General features: G+C 46.3%; 2 non-coding genes across 2 annotated transcripts; both read right to left on the bottom strand.

The window, feature by feature from the left end:
* Positions 1 to 2,932: 2,932 nt before the first annotated feature.
* Positions 2,933 to 3,012, bottom strand: TRNAL-UAG (transfer RNA leucine (anticodon UAG)). Its single transcript has one exon. It is a non-coding gene; the product is annotated as a tRNA-Leu (tRNA).
* Positions 3,013 to 11,247: 8,235 nt separating this feature from the next.
* TRNAL-UAG (transfer RNA leucine (anticodon UAG)) lies at positions 11,248 to 11,327 on the bottom strand. The gene has a single exon. It is a non-coding gene; the product is annotated as a tRNA-Leu (tRNA).
* Positions 11,328 to 15,044: the final 3,717 nt, after the last annotated feature.

A 15,044-nucleotide genomic window follows, 5' to 3' on the forward strand; every position in this document is an offset into this window, starting at 1 on the left:
CCTCGAGCTAAAAAATGTATTTTCCTTGGGTATGCTTCTGGGGTGAAAGGATACAGATTATGGTGTTCTGATCCCAAATCCCCAAAATTTATAATCAGTAGAGATGTTACTTTTGATGAATTATCTATGTTATCTTCCAAAGAGGATTCTACTAGTTGTACAAATGATAGTGCGCAGAAGCAGGTGGAGCTTGAGATTGGTAGTTCAGATTCTTTTAAGTCAAACTCTTCTACTCAAAGAATGTCAGTAGGTGGTCCCGAGTCTACTGACGCTGATGATCCAGAGGAAAAGCAATATTCCATAGCCAAGGATAGACCACGGAGAGAAATTCGACCACCACAAAGATATGCAAATTTGGTTGCATATGCTTTGTCTGTTGCAGAAGAGACAAGTGAAGTTGGTGAGCCTACTTCCTACTCAGATGCAGTTTCTTGTGATAATTCCGTTAAGTGGTTGATTGCGATGAATGAAGAAATTGAGTCTCTCCATCGGAATAGAACTTGGGATCTTGTGAAGCCACCTTCGGGTAAGAAAATTGTTGGATGCAAATGGGATACCATTGCTGAGGGAAAATTCCTTGTTCAGAAAATTCATACGAAGGACAATCCAGCTGATATGTTTACGAAGCCTCTTCCGATTTACAAGTTCAAGAAGTGCTTGGACTTGGTTGGTGTTCATTGTTGGTGATTGCCCGTTGGGGTTTTTATGAAGAAGGTGGAGCAAGTTTTGTTGGGACATGCTAAGGTGGAGATTTGTTAGTTTGGCAAGTCCCATAGTCCCACATCGGGAAAATCAGACTTGTTGTCTCGTCTTGGAACTATAAATAAGGGCCTGAGCTTTGAAGTCAGATGCACCACAAGAGGTACCACAAGTGGCACCACAAGAAAAACCTAAGTGTTTGCTTTGGTTTAAGTTCATACTCAGTTAAATAGTTTAGACTTATAGGTTGGTTTTTCTTGTTTAGTATTTTCGGGTGTTTTATGGCCTAGGAACATCTTCCTAAGGCATTTGTAATTGTCCCTCTTTCGCAGTAGTAATTTGCTCCTCTTTCGTCCGTGGATGTAGGTCAAAGTCAATTGACCGAACCACGTATATCTGGTGTTCTTGTCTCGCTTTTATTCTTTCTGTTTTATTGTCTTGTTGGGTTGCCAAAATTACCTTGTGGTAAATTTCCTGGGGCTAGCTCTAACAGTGCTGAGGTAGCCGACTACGTTGGTCCGGTCTTGACGGGACAGTCGTTTCTTCCGGGAGGGCTCCTCGTCTAGGCGCATGGTAGGGGGCGCTCCGTCTTCATCCCTGCATACAGGTCGAGTCGAGAGAGCTCGACCCGACCCCTATGATGGTCAAGTCAGTTGATAATTTTAGGAGGTTTTCTCCTCTCTTTTTTTACCTCCTTGTTTCGAACACGAGGGTTTTTACAAGGAAGGTCACCGTTATTGATGTGCCCACTCGCAGGGAGCAGGACCGTACCTGGGAAGGCATCTGACTCCGGCGTTGGGGTTGCGTGGAGGACCGAGCTCTTGCAGGATGGCGACGTGCCTTGGTCGGCGTTTTGGTCTGTCTCGGCCCTGCGTTGTCTGGTCAGACCAAGGCAGACGACCCATGCGTCTCCTCGGTCCGCGTGACCCAAGAGATGTCACCCGGGAGTAGGCGACGTCAGTTTGCGTCCCATTATTATTATTACCCTCATCAACTAGAATTCAGTTTGCGTCCCATTATTATTATTACCCTCATCAACTAGAATTCTCTTGTATTACGAAAATTCATCGTAAAGAAAGGTATATAAAAATCGCATTGAATAGGGATTTTACCAAAAAAAAAAAAAAGAAAAAAAGTGCGTGAACACTTTTGATGACATTGAATATGACCTTCCATAAGACATTTCTTGATTTCTATAAGTAGTTAGGGATTTATGGTACTAAATGTGAAAAAAATTATCTTGGGTGAGAATTGATTTTTATAAAAGAAGTTCTTGTTTGTAAAGTGTTGTCGTTCTCTTTCTCTCTCTTTTTTTTCTCTCTCTTACCAAGTATAGTTAACATAGCAAAGACAATATGTGCATAAACAATTACTATAAACTCCAGCATAAAGGTATAGGATCATATGAGGAGAAACGGATATCTCATGGGTTCTCGTGCCAATGTTCTTCCTTCGTCTCCCCCTTCTCCACTTCTAACTAAATAATCATTCTTTTCTTTTTTTTTCTCTTAGTTTTCTTTTATTTTAGCATAACTTAGGAATGTTTTATAACCTTGAAATGTAATAAGTATTTATGAAAAATATACTTTCTTTTTTATTTTCCTCTCCCACTATGTTAAATTAGATTCGACTAGTTTTTTTTAGTAATCCTTACTTATGAGGTGTGGTGTCACATAATCAACCATGATATATTTTTGATTGAATCTGAAAAGAAATATTACTGATTTGTATCATTATGAGCAGCTTAGGTGATCGATCATTATTCTTGAACGATAGTGATCATCAAATACTTTCGATCTAGGCTCATAATAGTCGGTGCAAGATAAAATCATATATATCTCATTGGCACATGATCAAATCATGCTAATTAAACTATAAAGAATCGTTACTTTAAAAAAATAGTCAAACCACCATAATATTTTTGTCATTATAGATCATCCTAAATTTGAGTTGAATGTAAAAACAATAAAGTGAGAGAAAATAAAAAAAAAACTATGTATGTTTGATATAGACTTTGATTGCGATGGATTAATAACTTTGACATTTAACTATGCTTCGTTTTGCAAACCTTTTTATCTTTCAGAAATTTTATGTATAAAATTATGATAACTCTCATTGTGTGTTCAAATAAAATAAAAAAAATTATTTGATGATCAACTATGTTTCACTTTACCATTTTTATTTATTATATTATTAAAATTTTATTAATAAAACACATAGAAGTATTTTTTTTTGACAGCTGTGGGATTTGAACCCACGCCCTTTCGGACCAGAGCCTAAATCTAGCACCTTAGACCACTCGGCCAAACTGTCAAATATGATGATTTTCTTTATACCTTATATTTATTGAATCATCTTATGCTGTCTCCTAATAATTGCATTGCAATCTTTTTCTCTTATGTTAATCTGCACTGCACAGGATGACAACAATCGAAGGGATGTAGCAGAAGCGTAAATGCTGGAGAATGGCTGATAAGACTTGTGCTTATCATCTCAGCCTATTCAGCAGCGCATGTCTTCCTCTTCCTCCTTGCCTCGGCTGCCGCCGCTACGGTCGCTGATGTTGTGCTCGACAACTTATCAGGAGGCTGAGTGCAGGCACCCCGGAGCTTTTCTGGCGATTCTTTATCATGTGAAGAACCTTTGGTGATAGCTTCTTCAGCAGCAGTCGTAAGAACCTGTTCATCCCGCTTGATACTTCCTGATGCTCCTCTGGCTTCGGCTTCAGGTGCATTCACCTTCTCGGTTCCAACAGTTGCCACCATAGAGTTCTCATTGATGTCATCAACGCCATGGACGGCCGCTCTCTCCGTGTTGTCTGCTTCTCTGTAGGACTGCACGAGACTCTGCTCACCAAAGCACAAGGTGGCACTGATCCTATTGTAGCGCTTGGATTAGCATGCTCGAAGAAAGCTACAGCGTGAAGGATACACGAACTGCACAGGCGATCTTCCATATCCGATAAACTGGCTGTCGGTTTATGGTGATTCCATCTCTGTAGTAGCAGCATCAACATTCCATCGCAGTTATGAAAGGGGAAGAAGGTGTGGTAAAAACATGAATCGATCTTTGACTCCGGCAGAGATTAATGCAGATGTCAAACCTGCCCTTTTAATTGTTCATTTGGTTCCTCATGGTCAAATCCTTCTCCTCCTATCAATTCGAAGTATCCAACAAAATATGGTAGTTTGGTAAGTCCCATAGTCCCTCGAAAAAATCAGGCTTGTTATCTCCTATTGGAACTATAAATAAGGGGCTGGACTTTGAAGTCAGATGCACCACAAGAAAATCTAATTGTTTTCTTTAGGCTTTTCTTGTTCAGTAATTTTCGGTGTTTTATGGCCTTGGAACATATTCCAAAGGTATTTGTAATAGTCTCATTTTTTATAGTAGTGATTTGCTCCTCCTTCGTCCGTGGATGTAAGTCAATTGATCGAATCACGTAAATCTGATGTTCTTGTCGCTTTTATCTTTTCGCTTTATTGTCTTTGTTGGTTTGGCAAAATTACCCTTTGATAAATTTTTTGGGGCTAGCTCTAACAAACTAGTATCAGAGCCTGGTATCGAGATATTCGACAGAAATATCAACTTCGGCATGTGGCAATTTAAAATGGAGTTGATTTGGCACTTCAGGGAGTTGAGAACATTCCAGATGGGCTTAGGCGGGCTGGCCGCACAGAGGTGGCCTCGGGAAGCATGCATCCGAGGAACACAGCTCAGGCGGGCTGACTGCGTAGAGGTGGGCTCAAGTATGCATCCGAGGAACACAGCTCAGGCGGGTTGTCCGCACAAAGGTGGGCTCGGGAAGCATGCGTCCGAGGAACACAGCTCAGGCGGGCTGACCGCGCAAAGGTGGGCTCGGGAAGCATGCGTCCGAGGAACACGGCTCAGGCGGGCTGGCCGCAAAGAGGTGGGCTCGGGAAGCATGCGCCCAAGGAACACGGCTTAGGCGGGCTGACCGCACAGAGGTGGGCTCGGGAAGCATGCGTTCGAGGAACACGGCTCAGGCGGGCTGACCGTGCAGAGGTGGGCTCGGGAAGTATGCGTCTACGGGCTGACCGCACAGAGGTGGGCTCGGGAAGCATGCATCCGAGGAACACAGCTCGGGCGGGCTGACCGCGTAGAGGTGGGCTCGGGAAGTATGCATCCGAGGAGCTGCTTAGAGCGGCAATCTGTTATGCAGCAATCTGTGAACGGGGGTGGCTAAGTAAATCTTCATCTGTGCGGGAGCCTAGGGGACGTCCCTCGACGTGGAGTTGTTGGCTCTCGAGAGTCGGGATCGATAAGACTGCGCTTCGGTATTCGCTCCGCGCACCCTTTGGCTGCCACGTCAAACCTCATTTATGGTGGGGTGATGTTTGCCTTGTCTGATGCGACGTGCTCCACGGGAAGGGCGACGATGGGCTGTCGCCCACTCCCCAGGAGACAAAGGGTCGCTACCGGCGGGATCTTCTCTATAAATAGGGCGTAGATGGTTTCCCGCACGCCTCCTACTGGCGATCTGTTCCGTTGCTCCTTCCGGACCTCATTGCTTCCATTCGAGTCGGCCCTTCTACCTTACCTTCTAAAGGTCAGTAAGGATGGCCTCACCTTCCTCCTCGACTTTACTCTCTTCCCCTTCCCCTTCTAGCAACATCGGGGAAAAGACACCGTCGCTGAGCCCCAACTCGTCCTCCGACGAGAAGGCAGCTTGGGCCCTGGAAACTCTGATGTGGCCGCACGACCTTGACTCCACAGTGAGCGAGTCATTGCTGGGCAACCTCCAGGAGCGCTACAGCATTCCGAAGAACTTTGTTCTTCTCGCCTGCGAGCCAGGGCAACGGGCGTATGACCCGGTCCCCAAAGGTTTCACCTTAACCCTGGATGCCCTTAAGGCGGGGTTACGTTTCCCTCTGCATCTAGTCATTAGCTCCTGAATTTCCTGGTGGCGCATTTCTCCGTCACAGATGGCATCGAACTCTTAGCGCTATCTGGTGGCATTCTTGGGGGAGTGTCACTATGCCAACAATACCCCGACTCGGTCCCTTTTCCTGTCTTGCTTTCGGCTTTCCAAGGATCGGGGGGTTATTATTGTCAGCCCGGTCAGGCATCCGGGTTAGCGAGGCCCCTTCTAGCAACAAGGGATGGAAGAGATGTTTCTTTTATATTTGCTGTGTGAGGGGTTGGAATTTCGGGCTCCGATGGGCGGCACGCATGAACGATAACACCGCCCCAGCTTTGAATGACGATGAATACAGGGACCTTCGGCAGCTCAAGGAGATTCTTCCCGCCTCCCGAGTCGTCCGGAACATGACCGAGCAATGGCTGATCGAGGTGGGTCTTAGCCCGATGCCTCGAGGTATGCCCGTAGTGGGTAGTTTAGGGTCTTTATGAATCATTTAGAATATTGACCAATGCCCACGTTTTCGCAGAGATATTGAACCTTAGGTCAGTGCGCAGGGGGCGAGCTTCGTCAGCCTCATCCTTGCGCCCACCGATGGAGTCGAGGATCGGCTCAAAAGATGCATCGGTGGAGATCGAGGCCAGTCGACCTCGGAAGAAGGCAAAGACCTGTGTCGCGAAGGGATCCGACGTGGCAACGGCCTAGTCGAGAGGAACCGCTACTGGACTAGCCGATCACGCGGGGAGACGCCTTGGGCGGGGTGAAGCTGGCCCTAGTAGGGGAGGGGTGGGGAAGGCCCCTAAAGAGCCCTCCGTTCGCGAACTCTATCGCTTTCCCGTGGGCACGAAGGATGAGCCCTACGAGGTTCGGGCAATGGAAGACCTCCCGGAGGGTGAAGCCTCCAACCCGCTGGTGGCCCGCTGGGGTGGCCTGTCCCGTGGGGACCGGATATGGGCCGACGGGGATTATGTGACCTTGTTCATCTGCGGAGGGCTTTATCCCGACATGGCTTGGGAGTTGTACACCATGCCCTCTGAAGTCGTACTTGGCAAGTCCGCCAAGTCGCTGTTGTGGGTAAGTATCTTGCCATCGGATTCCTGTATGCACCCGAGTGGTATTGTCCTGACTACCTTCCTCACAGGGTCAGCATTATATCATGGCACTAATGGATCGCGTGCGCGATGCTGGCCGAGTCGTCGGCAACTTGAGCAACTGCAACGCCGAACTACGTAGGCAGATCGAGGAGGTTCGCGCGGGGGTGGCCCTAGAGGCGGTGGCTGCAGCCGAGCAGCGTGCATCGGATTTGGAGGCAGAAGTGACGCGTCCCAAGTCTGAGCTCAAGGTGGCTGAGGAGCAGAACAATGAGCTCCAGGTGTATCTGAAGGCAACTCTGACTGAGGTCTGCCTAGCGATGGGTGAGATGCTTGCGCTTAATTAGAAGTTGGAAGAAGTGCGTGCCGAGGCACCCTCGACTTCTGGGGCCCTGGCCGACGAGATTCGTCAATGGCCAAAGAAGGACAAGGAGCTGATCGAGGCCTACAAAAAAATCCCCGGGCTTCGAGCTCGGGCTGACTCGGTCGGGGCAGGTCACCTACGAGTATGGGTACCGGGTCGCCCTGGCTCGCTTCAGTGCGCGCTACCCTGACCTTGAGGTGGCGGAAGATCCCTTTGCTTCCTTCCCTGAGGATTTGGACGTCGACATGCTCGAGGAAGTTCCTTTTGATGATAGCGTCGAAGCCCCCGAGAAATAGGGTAGACTTATTGTAAATTTTTCTAATGGGGTAGGTCGGGTGTCGCCGATGCTGTAATATGTTGTCTGGTCCTGTAACCGGATTTTTGTTTAAATGAAAAAAATGTTCAGATTTCTTCCTTGTCTTTCTTGATTTCATATACGAAAAATCTTTTAAGAGTTTGCACGCTCCACGTCCTCGGCAGGGCGTGGCCTTGCATCGTCGCGAGCCAGTACGTGTCGATCCTGACGACGTCGATCACCCGATAAGGTCCTTCCGAATTTGGAGCGAGCTTGCCGCGCGCTCGGGTCGGGTCGCCCAACTTAATCGGTCGGGGACGCACCTTCCGGTTATAGATTCTAGCGACTGCTCTCTTGTAGGAGAGGGCCTTCAAGTGTGCATCAGCACGCCGCTCCTCGAGCATGGCGAGATCGGCTCGAAGTCCTTCGATCGTTGTCCTTTCCTCGTAGTTTTCCATTCGAGGGGTAGGGAAAACCACTTCAGGCGGTAGGACGGCCTCGGTCCCGAATGCGAGGCTGTAGGGGGATTCTCCAATCGTAATTTTGGGGGTGGTCTGCAAGGACCACAAGATGCTAGGGAGCTCGTCCACCCAAACCAATCAAGCTGCGGGCGCCCTCCTTCTAGCTCCAAAATGTTGGTGTCAACAACTTTAAGCCGCGGCCTCGGGGCTAACACGACTGGGTTCGTGTCCGAATGAGTGAGGATCTTCCTGGATTACCCTTGAGAGTGCTGAGGTAGCCGACTACGTTGGTCTGGTCTCGACGGGACAGTTGTTTCTTCCGGGAGGGCTCCTCGCCTAAGCGCATGGTGGGGGGCGCTCCGTCTTCGTCCCTGCGTACAGGTCGGGTCGAGAGAGCTCGACCCAACCCCTATGATAGTCAAGTCAGTCGATAATCTTAAGAGGTTTTCTCCTCTTTTTTTCTTCCTCCTTGTTTCGAACACAAGGGTTTTTATAAGGATGGTCATCGTTATTGATGTGCCTACTCGCAGGGAGCAGGACCGTACCTGGGAAGGCATTTGACTCCGACGTTGGGGTTGTGTGGAGGACCGGGCTCTTACAGGATAGCGACGTGCCTTGGTCGGCGTTTTGGTCTGTCTCGGCCCTACGTTGTCAGGTCAGACCGAGGCAGACGACCCATGCGTCTCCTCGGTTCGCGTGACCCAAGAGATATCACTCGGGAGCAGGCGACGTCAGTTTGCATCCCATTATTATTATTACCCTCATCAACTAGAATTCTCTTGTATTACGAAAATTCATCGTAAAGAAAGATATATAAAAATTGCATTGAATAGGGATTTTACCAAAAAAAGAAAAAAAAAGTGCATGAACACTTTTGATGAAATTAAATATGACCTTCCATAAGACATTTCTTGATTCCTATAAGTAGTTAGGGATTTATGGTACTAAATGTGAAAAAAATTATCTTGGGTGAGAATTGATTTTTATAAAAGAAGTTCTTGTTTGTAAAGTATTGTCGTTCTCTTTCTCTCTCTTTTTTTTCTCTCTCTTACGAAGTATAGTTAACATAGCAAAGACAATAATTGCATAAACAATTACTATAAACTCCAGCATAAAGGTATAGGATCATATGAGGAGAAACGGATATCCCATGGGTTCTCGTGCCAATGTTCTTCCTTCGTCTCCCACTTCTCCACTTCTAACTAAATAATCATTCTTTTCCTTTTTTTTTCTCTTAGTTTTCTTTTATTTTAGCATAACCTAGGAATGTTTTATATCCTTGAAATGTAATAAGTATTTATGAAAGATATACTTTCTTTTTTATTTTCCTCTCCCACAATGTTAAATTAGATTCGACTAGTTATTTTTACTAATCTTTACTTATGAGGTGTGGTGTCGATTAGTATAAACATATGAAAGTGTAGTGTTATCGTCATGCATATTCCCATCAATACCATGAAGTTGATGTTCATGTGTATAAATGCTAAGATTGTTGTGTGCCCAAACCACATACAAGAAATGGTAGATCATGACCCAACTATGAGTAAAACCCATGATTGTTAACCATGATAGATTGTATCTTGTGCATATAATATATCATTCAAAATCAAACTTTAATTTTGTGCATCAAAAAAAAGTTTGTTATCAATGCCTCCTCTCATTATTTGGTTGTTGCTAAGTCGTATTATGAATAATAAGATATCTTTGTTGAATCTATCTCTAAGGCATAAGTGTACAACCATCTATGTACAAAAATCTTTCACATGTTATCACTTTGGACAAACTCTAATTATATCCTCATTGGATGTCAATTTGAAGATCTTCATATTTGTAAGTCAGGAGATAAGTCATGGACTATAGAGAAAAATGTGGATATAAATTTACGGTCTATCATCAGTGGACAATCCTATGTGATCGCTTGGATTCTCCTGCCAACTGAGGAATGCCCATTGCAACCGATTATGTTGGCCCAACATGAACCATCGTGCTAGCCTTGTCGACTCATCATGCAACTGTGCCCGATCGTATCAACCCATCATGTGCCACGGTGCCTTGCCATGTTAACCCATTGTGCCCCCACCACGCTTGGTCGTGTTGACCCATCGTGCACCCACCATAATGTTGACAACAGATGCCAATTGAACAATACTTCCCAATCAGATTCCCCCTTGTGCTCCTTTGCTCAAGAAATGAGGGACATGTGTTATAGTAAAAATGACATGGCGTCAACTCCACGTGCCAATGTGTTAATCTGACACTTCTACCACTTTGTATAAAGGGTATAATAACTGTCCGATCCTAACTGATGCAATCCACATAGCCAACACATTGGTGACACCTAGCCAACGTACAAATAACACTCGACTAACATGTAAATGAGACTTGGTCGACACATTGACAACATCTGGCAGACACGTAAGTCGGTGGTCACCAGCACAGCACATGATCTCCTCCGATATGTGACAAAAAGGACAACGGTTATTACTGACCATTGCACAGGCACTATCACGTGGGCAATAGAAACGATAGTTCGACATAGGTAGAGAGCAATTGTGGCCGAGTCTTTCACCTACTTTGCGAAGGGAAGGGATTGAGTTGGAGAAAGAAAGGGCACCATACACCACACGAGATGGTTGCCAGTTATATTCCTGCATGTTGCATCGCCATTCTCTGTAATCCATTTCTCCTTTTTAAAGGACTCTTCAGTTTCCTCTACCTTGCAGCCGGAAAAAACCAAACACATATAATGTGCACTCGTTGCTTGTAGCAATTGCTTAGCGTATCTCGTCGTCAACAGTCAAACAAAGTACCCCACAGTCATCTAAGGTTGTGAAGGGCTATAGTGTCTCAACAAAAGTCGAGTATTTGACCAGCCTAAGTAAAGGTTTTGTTTAGTTCCTTTTTGGCTGTCAGCGCTCGTCTAATGAAGAGGGTTCAATTGGATATGCCAATGACGCTCGTCCATCATCAGTGAAGAGGGTACAATTCTATGTTTTAAATTATTCTATTGGATACTTAGTGAATTTTAAGTCCTCGTAAATTTGGATATGTGAACGATAATGATTATCAAATACTTTCGATCTCGGCTCATAACACTCGGGTGCAGGATAATCATATATATCTCATTGGCACATGATCAAATCATGCTAATTAAACTATAAAAAAATTATTACTTTAAAAAAATAGTCAAACAATCATAATATTTTTGTTATTATAGATCATCCTAAATTTTGATTGCGATGGATTAACTTTACAACTTTGACATTTAACTATGCTTTGTTTTATAAACCTTTTTTTTTTAAAAATTTTATGTATAAAATTATGATAACTCTCATTGTGTGTCCAAATAAAATAAAATAAAATTATTTGATGATAAACTATGTTTCACTTTACCATTTTTATTTATTATATTATTAAAATTTTATTAATAAAACATATCAATAAGTAATTTTTTTTGACAGCTGTGGGATTTGAACCCACGCCCTTTCGGACCAGAGCCTAAATCTGGCGCCTTAGACCACTCGGCCAAACTGTCAGTTGTGACACTTTTCATTATACTTTATATTTAATGAAGTATCTTATGCTGTCTCTTAATAATTGCATGGCAACCTTGTTCTCTTGTGTTAATCTGCACTGCACAGGATGACAACAATCGAAGCGATGAAGCAGAAGCGTAAATGCTGGAGAATGGCTGATAAGACTTGTGGTTATCATCTCCCTCACTAATGTTTATGTTTGGCAAATGCAGTTATAAGTAACCTTCTGAGACGGCAACAGCAGCCAAGAACACTCCCAACCACCATCGCAGCCTATTCAGCGGCGCATGTCTTCCTCTTCCTCCTTGCCTCGGCTGCCGCCGCTACGGTCGCTGATGTTGTGCTCGAAAACTTATCAGGAGGCTGAGTGCAGGCACCCCGGAGCTTTTCCGGCGATCCTTTATCATGTGAAGAACCTTTGGTGATAGCTTCTTCAGCAGAAGTCGGAAGGACCTGTTCATCCCTCTTGATACTTCCTGATGCTCCTCTGGCTTCGGCTTCAGGTGCATTCACCTTCTCGGTTCCAACAGTTGCCACCATAGAGTTCTCATTGATGTCATCAACGCCATGGACGGCCGCTCTCTCCGTGTTGTCTACTTCTCTGTAGGACTGCACGAGACTCTGCTCACCAAAGCACAAGGTGGCACTGATCCTATTGTAGTGCTTGGATTAGCTTGCTCGAAGAAAGCTACAGCGTGAAGGATACACGAACTGCATGACAGGCGATCTTCCATATCCGATAAATTCGCTGTCGGTTTATGGCGATTCCATCTCTGTAGTAGCAGCATCAACATTCCATCGCAGTTATGAAAGGGGAAGAAGGTGTGGTTAAAACATGAATCGATCTTTGACTCCGGCAGAGATTAATGCAGATGTCAAACCTGCCCTTTTAATTGTTCATTTGGTTCCTCATGGCCAAATCCTTCTCCTCCTATCAATTCGAAGTATCCATCAGAATCACCCAATCAGAAGTCATGAACAGGGAGAGGCTTAACGTGACTTGAGGGGTGAGGGCGGTCGGACGCGCGGGTCCCGAGAGCGGACCGCCCGAGCTACCACGTGTTGCCACGTAAGCAAAGATAGGATTTGATGACCTCGTGTCCTGCCAAAAGCACATTCATGCGGCTATCGCCAGACATGACCTGTCGTGAGGTTGGTAGTAGATTTGCCGGCGGCAGCACCAGAAGTTGTCGGATCACCACTTTCACCTCAGCAGAAGTCGCGGATGTGCGGTACGTTTAATCCTTACTGATACTTAAGGCTCGTATCGTTAATTCCTTCTATATTAAAATACTATTAAGTTCTTCGAGTATGTGCATTGTGCATATTAGCCACTTCTCAGTATTGTTTCTAGAAAATTCTGGAAAGTTTCCCTACAAAGACCAATAATAAAGCAATCGATACGTTAGCGGATGACATCCTTTTATAGTGAAACATAATTTGACTATCAAAATAACAAAACTAGCAGCCAACCTAATCATATTGCATTCACATGTTAAGTAAATCATCGAAGAATCAAGCAAGATTAAGTTCCTAAACTAAATCATGACATGTTTTAATAAAATAGTGACACGGTTGATGAGGATAATAATTACGATAAGACTCGCGTGACATCAACTACCCCAGATGACGCATCATGCCTATGTTGACCTGATGAGGCATCTGGTCAATGTGGACCGGAACGCCTACCAAGGCGCATTAATGCCTTACTCAAGTTCGACCCCTCACGCCACGTCAACGGCAACGTCAGACGCTACCAGAAGTACGGTCCTGCTCCCTGCGGGCCAGCACATCAGGCAACGATAATTTTTACTATAAAAACCCTCGCGCTCCGAGGAAAGGAGGGGACGGAGAAAAAGAAGACACAACTTAGCTAAAGAAACCCCCCGCGACTACCCACTAACTTGATCGTCGGAGGGGTCGGGTCGAGCTCCCCGACCCGACCTTTGTGCAAGTGCGAGGTCAGAGGTCGTCCACTAAACGCGCAGGCGAGGAGTCCTTTCTTGGTGGAAACGACGATCCCGTCCCGATCGGACTAACGCAATCGGCCGCCTCAGCAGTCTCGGGAAACGTCCCAGGGAGATCCCCTATCATCCGTGTTGAATCTCGTATTTTGATGATGAAACTACTTGATATATGTTTATGATTTAATCTGCGTTTTGAGTGACGCAGGATGCTTTGATCAGGATGAGACAATTAAAGCAGGAAAATCATGTTGTGCCGGAGGAACATGTCAGAAGATTGGACCTCGGGCCGGTGGATCGGTCGACGTATCGACAGAAGGCTTCGGGCCGTGGACTCGGGCATCGGGCCAAGTAGAGCGGGTATTGTGCCAAGGATATCGGAGTTGCGGAGTCAACTGGCCGATTGGGCAATAGGCCGCAGGAGAGGACGATGCGCCGAAGAATCAGACGAAGCGTCGAGGGACCAATGACATGCCAGACAACTTGGTTAATTGCTTAGGATTAATTGTCTCGATCGAAGTTTTGTTTTAAGTGTGCAGGATTAACTACGATGAAAGATAGACAAGCAGCAGGAGTTGCGCCGGAGTCAAGTTCATGATCACGTTGGGAGTTCGAGAGTTCGACGGAAGTACGGACGGTCGTCGGAGGTTCTGCGAGAACAGATCCGAGAAGTCCAGAAGCTTGCCAAGCGAAGCTCGTCGGAACTCGCCAAGTGGATCGTCGCAAAGTCCAGGAGTTTGCCGGAAGTCCGCAGAAGCATCACCGAGGGTTCATCGGATGATCGACGGAAGTTCGCCGGAAACTCGCCGGAAGAAGCGATTGACGTACCGAAGCAAAGCTGCAGAAATTGTCTTAGATTTAATCGTAGTTAGCACGGTGATTAAGTTAGAAATGGGAGGTGATCCCATTAGCTTAATCATGGGGCAATTGGGCCCCTGAAGAACTCAAGTTGGGTCGAATGGTTCAACCCATTCGAACCCAAGTAGCTGTGGGAGGTGCAACCGCCCAGGCAGGGAGGTGCCACCGCCCAGGCTAAGACTCCCAGCGAGACTGGGCGGTGCAACCGCCCCAGCCAAGAGGTGCAACCGCCCAGGGCTCAGTCTCCAAGCGAGACTGGGCGGTGCAACCTCCTCTGTCGAGAGGTAGCACCGCCAGAGCTCAAGTTCCGAGCTCTGGCAGGCGATGCAACCACCGAGCTCGGTCTTCGAGCTCTAGCAGAGAGCTGCAACCTCTCTGGACAGGAGATGCACCGCCTGAGCTCGGTCTTCGAGCTCTGGCAGAGTGGTGCAACCACCTCTGGCAAAGAGGTGCAACCACCTCTGGCAGAGAAGAGAAACTTCTCTGGTCAGGAGATGCACCGCCTGAGCTCGGTCTTCGAGCTCTGGCAGGAAGGTGCAACCACCCCTGACAGAGAAGGTGGAACCGTCCGAGCTCAGTCTTCGAGCTCTGCCAGGCGGTGCCACCTCTCCAGTCGAGAGGTGCAACCGCCTGAGCTCAGACTTCGAGCTCTGCCAGGCGGTGCCACCTCTCCAGTCAAGAGGTGCAACCGCCTGATCCCGGAATTCCGGGATTTGATCGTTTTGAGCTCGAAATTTGAATTGGGTTGGGGCCTATAAATACCCCACCCATTCAGCACTGAAAAGATACAGACCTACACCGAAATCTTGATCTTTTCTGTGATTCTAAGAGCTCAAAAGTGTTGTAAAGCCTTTAAGTCTCCTCCTTCTGTTCTTCAAGTTTTCAGTTGTAAAG

Source organism: Musa acuminata, chromosome BXJ2-6, assembly GCF_036884655.1.
Source record: "Musa acuminata AAA Group cultivar baxijiao chromosome BXJ2-6, Cavendish_Baxijiao_AAA, whole genome shotgun sequence".
Taxonomy (NCBI): domain Eukaryota; kingdom Viridiplantae; phylum Streptophyta; class Magnoliopsida; order Zingiberales; family Musaceae; genus Musa; species Musa acuminata.